Here is an 8047-nt window from a genome sequence, read left to right on the forward strand (position 1 = left end):
GCTTGGAACTCCACACTACTCCAGACATTTTGAATTGAGAAAGCTTTCTGGAAGCAAAACATTTTCAAACTTCGAAATAAGTCCAGTTGTTTTTTTTTGTTTTTTACTTTTTCGGAACAACGAGAGGTCCAAGCTCTAATTAATTAAGTTGAAGTGCTTGACATGAGGAGAAACAACAAAGTTCTCCTCCTTTTCCATTGATAGATGAGGCGCCGTCTTTCCTGCATTGGCCAAGCAGTTCACCAAGACGGTTACCGTGATGCCTTGCAACACAGCTGGTGAGCCAATGCACCCTACCACCGCTGAAGTCTGCAAGACATGGTAATGAGTCGCGTTAAGACATGGATAAATCTCCCGACTGGGAGCACCACAAGGGAACCAATCCTTTAATTTATCATATAGAAATTGATACTTACATGTGTCAGGACTATGTGGGCAGCGCTGGTTAGGTCTCTACCAACTCTGCCTTTTTTCCTCTCTACAGATGGCTGCAGTTTGGCAGGGGTGCGTGGTGCTGCAGCTGATCCTTGTTTCACGGCATGGCAGTGGAGTACTTAAGCGGAGGGCTGTCAGCTAAACACTGCCAGAGTGTTAACCCTAAGTGGTACGACTCCATAGGCCACTGTATTTCGACAGTTTTTACCCTTGTCGCTTAACCTGTGTTTCCTGTGCCCCAGGTCGCCTCGGTTACGAATCCCACTCTGAAGCTCTCCCTCGGTCCCTTGAAGTCTCAAGCCAAGTCCCATCGTTAACTTCAGCTACGGATCCCTCTCCAAAGCTCTCCTTCAGTTCCGTGAAGTCTCAGGTCACTTTCCTCCGTTGGAACTTCCTCCTGGTCTCCCCAGCTGACAGCTGGCCGCACGCTCTCTCGTGCCACGCCAATCGGATCTCGCTCATCCTCCATCAGCCAGCCTCCCTGCCTCAAGGCCACTGTCACCACCAAGACCCTGATGCTCCTTTAGTGCTTGTTCTTCTAATAAATGTGTTAAACGTTCTCTCTGTCTCCTGAGTGTGTCCTGCATGTGGCCCAAACACCTCAAAACCATGAGGCCCTGGACAGAGGTTTATTTAGAAGTAGGTTAATGCTGAAGATTTACTCCAGTAGTTTGTTGAACTGTCTAGTGAATGTTTACATGCTGTGACTGAATTCAGGTGATAAACTGTTTACTGTGTTTTTAATGTAGTTTCTGTAAGACAACCGTGCCAACGACTGAAGGTTATTATTCTGGATCTTGTTACTATTTTCTGTGGGACAGCCACGGCGTCAGCTCAAGGGTTAATTTTCTGAACGTTATTGTTACGCTCCATCCTCTTTTCTTTGTTTCCCCTCTTCTTCTACCCGTTTCTTTGGGTTTCACACAGATTTCATTTGAAGCTCAATCGTCAGCTAGTAGCCGTCGTCTCGAGTTAGCTGCCCCTAGGTCATTCCTCGTGGTTGGGGCAACTGACTGTGGCTAGTGGTTAGCTCATTGCCTTAGCGACCACCATCTTGAAGCTCTCTGTAGTTAAGGGGGTCTAGCAGCAGGCCTTATGTTTTGAAGAACCATCACATTACCCCAAGTATTGGTGTGATCCATTTCAATGCTGTTTACATGTGCTGTTATTTTAATGGTGATTACTCAATGCTAATAAGTGAGGCTTATTTAAGTCAGGCTATTACAAAAAGTTAAGTCAAGTTTATTTGTATAGCACATTTCAGCAGCAAGGTGGTTCAAAGTGCTTTATGTCATGAAAACATAAAAACAACATAAACACATTGAAAAAGTCCCTGTTTGTGAGACCAGTAACAAATATTAAATTGTATCAGGTGAAAACATCAATACACATCAAATATGTTGGTCAATTTTCCTCGCGAGCAGGCTTAAGCTTGCGCACATGTCGCTATGACAGCAAGTCCAGGATGAGTTTCGAAGAGCTAAACGATCCAAGATCATGCCAAATCGTCAACAATCAAATCCAGCTAACTGAGTTAGCGCCGCACGAAGAACGGGCCCCAGAATCAGAAGATGGCCGTTCATACTGAGCCCGGTTCTGCTGAAGGTTTTTCCTTTTTGCTAATGGGTGGTTTTTCTTTCCAATGTCGCTTCGTGCTTGCTCAATATGAGGGATTGCTTCAAAGGCATGGACAGACCTCTCAACTTTTATCAAAAGTTAAGAGTGAGATTATGCTAATTTGGAGGCGGGGCTTGTTTTGGGGCGGAGCTTGTTTTGGGGGCGGGGCTAACCGGACCCTGGAAGAGCCGGTGGAGTCAACTCCATCTCATTTTTATCCCACCAGACAATGAAGTAGACATGTATTACTTGTGTTAAAAAGAGAAAGAGACGTATTAATACTTTATTGTTCAGTTAATGGATTAAGACATAAAAAAATACACAATTGTTCAAATAATACTGAATAAAATTAAGTAGTTTTAAGTTATTGACCAAATTATTACACTGTTACACATTCATCTATTGTTTGTTTATCTTTGTAAATCTATAACCTGATTGGTGAATCAGGCTGAGTTTCATCAAGCCTTTATGGTCAACAATTTCCCCTCAGCAGCAACACTGAAGCACACAGAGGTTCCCGCTGCGTCTTTACGCACGATCCAGCTGCTGATGTCTCCCTCCTTTCAGCTCAATGCACTTCTAGACTGTTACAGTTTATAACCATTATCACCTTTCACAGCGACAGGTTTCTCAGTCAGTCGCCGCGCTGACCAGACAAATCTCTATTGCTGTCGTCAGTGCGCTCTGGGCGGTGCGGTTGGCGGATTTTACCCCCGTGCGCTGCGTGCGAAGGATTAACAGTGGGGAAAATGCATAACTAAATACTGTAAAGGGCTCCTATAAAGGGAACAGGGGTACTGGCAGGTCTAAGATGAAGCCCCTGATGTTACAAGTTCTTTAAAATGACCCTTAAAAGTGCGCACCTGAATTAAAGCGCGAGGCAGCACGCCCACCGAAGCGCCACTGATTCTATGTTGTTAAAAACAAAACAGCATGAAACACAGCTACTAACTCTCCTATTGACTTTAACAGGCACACTTTGCTGCCGATGTGAGGACATTAAACGTAGTGATTCACGTTTTGAATGGTGAACGGTGATAAAAGCACCTGCTCCGAGGGAAAGGAGGGGGGGAGAGGAGCAAGCGCGGAGGCACAGATATACGGTGCATGTAGTTAAAAAACGCAGAATTAATAAAAACGAAACTTATAAACAGACCAAGTGGCGTTTTAAACTGCATCTGGTTAGCAGAACTGTTTTTATGATCAGAGTGCAGCCATGACTGGTTCTGAATGGACCGGTCATCTGGCAGCAGCTCCCCCCCCCCGCCCCCTCCCCTCCTGTGAACGCGGTACAGGACCTTACCGGCTCACTTTCACCACTGTTAACACTAAAATTATTCATAACTCTGATCACTCTTCCTGCTGCTCTGTTAAAAAGAACTGCAGCAGGAATTACTGATGGCCACAAGTTGTGAAAGAAGCCGAAACAGCTCAGCAGAAGGCGGAGTTTTGTCGTCCGGAGCCCAGATGGGCTTTGTGATTTTTATGCGTGAGAAATTCCATGTTTGCGAGTGAAATGTCATGTGTTGCGTGTGAGCGTGTGAAGTCAGTGAAATGCGTGTGTCACACGGTCAATGCGTGAGAGTTGAGAGCTATGGGCATGGACAATGCAGACGACTCTCCCTGTAGCTCTACACTTCCCAGGAGTGAATGCTGCTTGTCGGGACTTTGAAGCAATCAACTGGTTCCCTTATATAGAAAATCTTTGACCAATCTGTATAATATGATTGATGTTGTTTTTGTAAAGTGCCTCGAGATGACATGTTTCATGAATTGGCGTTATATAAATAAAATTGAATTGAAAATTTAATCCATTCAGTGCATGGATGGGCTCACAGTCCCCTGGTGACATTGTAATGTAGAGCTGTGTATCGTTTGCACAGTTATAACTAATCTAGTTTCTTGTTATAACCTCAGCTAGTGGGACCACATAGACATTGAATAGATGGGGTCCAAGGATTGAACCTTGAGATACCCCACATGTGACTTTTTTCTGCTATGACGAGAAGTTACCTATTGACACATAGAAGTCCCTGTTCCTTAGGTAGGATTTGAACCAATTGAGTGTTGTATCAGACCCAGCTCTCCAGTCACTTTAATAATATATCATGGTCAACAGTGTTAAATGCTGCACCGAGGTCCAACAGAAAAGCGAGTGAGGAGTCTGGAGAGGCAGATAAGTGAAATTGTCACTAGTACTACTGTATTTGTGGTTTGTCGCCGCTCTTCAATTGCTGTCGCCTGCTCTGCGAACGGCCATCAATAACTTCAGGCAAGCGACAGTAAGCAAAAGTGACTACATTGTGGCACCAATGAAAACACACCTTTACAATAACAACAGCAAAATAATATTAGTGGAAAAATCAATGGCTGCCTTGGAGGCAGTGTCTGCAGGACAGTGGGTGAGGGCAGGGAAGAGAGGCAATATTAATTTCCATGCACTTCCATCAAGGCAGAGAAATAACAAACCTGATCCTAAACATTATGGCATGCTTGTAAATAAAAACCCTGAATATTAACTTCCTTCTAAGAACAGCCTTCAGGCTATAAAGATGTTAATCACTGAGACAAAAAAACATGTTACCCAGCTGATGTGACCGGAGTTGCTGGAGGGTAGGGGGAGGTGGAGAGGAGGGCAGGTCTGACAACACTTTTGTCGCTTGTGTGTGCGTTATTCTGGGACGTGTGATCATTATGGAGAAGTGGGTCCACAAGTTTTCCATAACTATCCCCCTTATTGCTCTCATAGTTTTCTTTCTGTCAGTGCTATTTGGTGGTCATTATTTGGAGTCTTTGAAAATCAGGCCCTTAGTGTAGACTGTTTACAGAAAAGTTCAGTCATTAAACAATTAACATCTTTTTCAGATATCTCCACACCAACGACTTCACTCACTTCATATTACATGCTTGATACTTCTTTATCACCCTTCATCCTGTCCCTCTTTCTCCTTATCAGTTGCATAACAGCCCTTCTTCTGCTGACCAGAAGAAGGGCTGTCATGTTGTTGTTGTTGGATTACAGCAACAACAATGTGATAAATTAACCATTTTTATTTATGTTATCAGTTTTCAACAGTATTTGTTACATGGTCTAAGGAAAATTTAGCATCAGTGTTTAAACACAATGCATTTTGGGTTTTATTAAGAACCAAATGAACATCTTCTAAATGAAGCACATCTTTTTTTTAACTTCCCATGTGTTGATCTCTGCCAAAACTATTTCAATCTGAAAAACTCACACTGAAAGAAAAGACAATTAGAAGAATTTTATTGATATAATATTTTAAGACTTTGGCGCTTAGACCTCGGCAGGAAACATTTGGGCTGAATTATACTTCAATATGCATAAGCAGGTGTATGAGAATAGGGATGTTTCCCCCCAGGCCTGAAACTGGTGGTGGAGTGGAGACAAACAAAGTTGGTTTAGTCCATAAAGGCTGGTTTGCGAGATGATCTGCATGAGCTAGATGTCCAACTTGGATAAACACAGGTTTGCATGAACTGTCTATTATGAGCAAGCATGAAGCGACTGTGGAGAGGAAAAACTCCCCTTTGGGAAAAAACCTCTGGCAGAACTAGGCTAAACATGGTGGTCTTCTGCCGGACCGATTAAGGTGTGACCGGGAAATCTGTAAGAGTCTAGGAGGAATTACATTCTGATAGGGACGAGGTTGAAGGAGGACCATAGGAAGCTAGATGGAGCTTGGCTACGATGGTTGAGAAGGGGATGAAGGTGGGTTGAATCAAGTCATCAGTGTCCAAATTAGACATTGCGCAGCCACTGGTTCCTTGCTGGGTAGAAGGCTGAGATGTGGATTTGAACTTCTTTTAAGATGAACCCAGGATGCTGATTGGCTCCGTGGAGGAGCAGTTCAAGGCTGATAGGCTTGCGTCGGAGGCGGATGAGTCTCTGGTTGGATGGAGGTGGGCAATAGAGTTTCTTCAATTGAATTTCCGCTTAAGCTCCATGACAATAAAATGAAAAGTAATAAGATAAACACAACCACAATAAATGCAAAAACAATCTTCCAATAGGCTAAACGCTCTGAACGCTCGTCACGGATTCTGAGTAACCCTTGTGTCGGACTATTTGCTATCTGTTGAGCCTGTGACAGTCGATCTAATGTATAAACTATTTGATCGACCGCCTCCCAATTTTTAGCACAAGATAGTAATCCTTGCTCAGTCTCATGAAAGAGAACGTGAACATCCAAGATGACATTGGGAAACGTTTCAGACCACTTAGTCCCAGCTGTGGAGTAGTTCTCATCTCGGACGTGGTGCATCACAACCAGAATGACTTTTTGATCTCCTGCTGAGGCAAGAAAAAGGAACACAAGGTTTGGTTTTTGGCATACTTAGAGCTGTTTTTAATTGCCGCAGTTTTTTATGATTTTTTTGTTTAAAACGTTTAGAACAGAGTTTAAATCTCAACATTTTTATTTTTTGGTTAGCAAATGTCTAAATAGATAAATCATAAAACTGGTACCTGGCACCCGACTCATGGCTGCTTCCACATCTGATCCAACCCGAGAAGTGACTGGGCAGAAAACGATGATCAAGCTTTGCAGCCATTCTGTGATTGTCAGTGGGATCCTCTTCTTCACTTCACTCAGCAGTTCTTCATCAGCACCGAAGGTGTGCCCTGAAGTGACTTTCTGAACTTTCACTTTGTGAAACAGCGAAAGATAAAAGAGTAAAATTATAACCAGCTGAAATATAACTGCTACTAGTATGTGTCCGTCGACATTGACACCCACCTGGAGAGGTCTTGAACATGTTTAGGTCTATTAAGAGAAACACAGCAGTATAATTAGTTTGGCTTTTCTGCAGAGATGAAACACAACTACTCTGCAACTTCAGCAAGAATTATTAACATGATCCAGGGGATACTTTTACTGTGCAAATTCTGTTGCATAATACCAGGAAGATGGTTGATCTATTCTGAGGTAATGTTTAAGTGGAGGTCAGAATATTGCATTTAATATAAGATTGATTTGTTTTAAACAAGGCTACTGCAAAAGTAAACAGCACCAATCCTAAAATCAGGCTAGACCTACCATTTCATACTAACAGTAGAGGTAGATTGCGCATCTAAGCTCTGAAACAACAGAACATAATTTCCATTCCTAAAACAGAGAATTTTAATAAAAATTGATTTAATTAACTGGATGGTTTACTTGAACATAAGCACATTATCTAAATAATATCATTAAATTAATAGAAAAAAAGAAACAGCAAACAAAATGTTTCACTGTAACTATGAAAAAGAACGTGTGAGGACTTTTACCTTTGCTGTAAATGCTCTGCTCCAGAAAAGCAAAAAGGCAATCTCCTGCTCACCAAGCACCTACAATGGACACTGCAGACTGCACATTTCTGGCTTGAACCAGTGGTTCTTAAGGAATTGAAGCAGTTTCACTTTCATTCTTAGTGGGAGAGAAACCATGTGACTTATACTGTTGTCTGCAGAGTCCACAGAGAGAAAGTGTATCAAAGAGAAAGGGAGGTACAAGAAAACCGGTGGTTACTTTTTACAGTAAATAATTACCCACAATAATGAGAAGAATGTCCAAAGCTTGACAAAAGAAAGTATAAACTAAAGCTGTGTAATATACCATGAAATATATATATATATATATATATATATATATATATATATATATATCTATAGAGAGAGAGAGAGAGAGAGAGAGAGAAGAAGAGAGAGAGAGAGAAGGAGAGAGAGAGAGAAGACGAGACGCAGATAGAGCGTAGAGTCGACCAGCGCGCTACTCGCTCCCCGCATCATCGGCCTCCGCCCCTCTCGCGCGCCGCTCCCCGCTCTTCTAGCGGAGAGTTTGTATATCTGTATATCTGGAGCGTGTAATGAAAATAATTTCCTTCTGGGATTATTAAAGTATTTCTGAGTCTGATTTTGAGTCTGAAAAGAGAAAGTGAAAAATAGGAGGAAGACGTGTCTGTAGGCAGAGAGATAAGAGGGGAGCCAATAGGC

General features: G+C 42.5%; 1 long non-coding RNA gene across 2 annotated transcripts; it reads right to left on the minus strand.

Annotated features, from left to right (window-relative positions):
• Positions 1-5351: 5351 nt before the first annotated feature.
• Positions 5352-7508, minus strand: LOC118559436. Of its 2 annotated transcripts, none has more exons than XR_004928861.1 (4): positions 7343-7508; positions 6813-6839; positions 6542-6721; positions 5352-6367 (listed from the first exon to the last, which is right to left on the minus strand). It is a non-coding gene; the product is annotated as an uncharacterized LOC118559436 (long non-coding RNA). The 2 variants fall into 2 exon arrangements; XR_004928862.1 differs by having other exon boundaries at positions 5352-6364; positions 7343-7507.
• Between the last annotated feature and the right edge of the window lie 539 nt (positions 7509-8047).

Source organism: Fundulus heteroclitus, unplaced genomic scaffold, assembly GCF_011125445.2.
Source record: "Fundulus heteroclitus isolate FHET01 unplaced genomic scaffold, MU-UCD_Fhet_4.1 scaffold_284, whole genome shotgun sequence".
Classification (NCBI taxonomy): Eukaryota; Metazoa; Chordata; class Actinopteri; order Cyprinodontiformes; family Fundulidae; genus Fundulus; species Fundulus heteroclitus.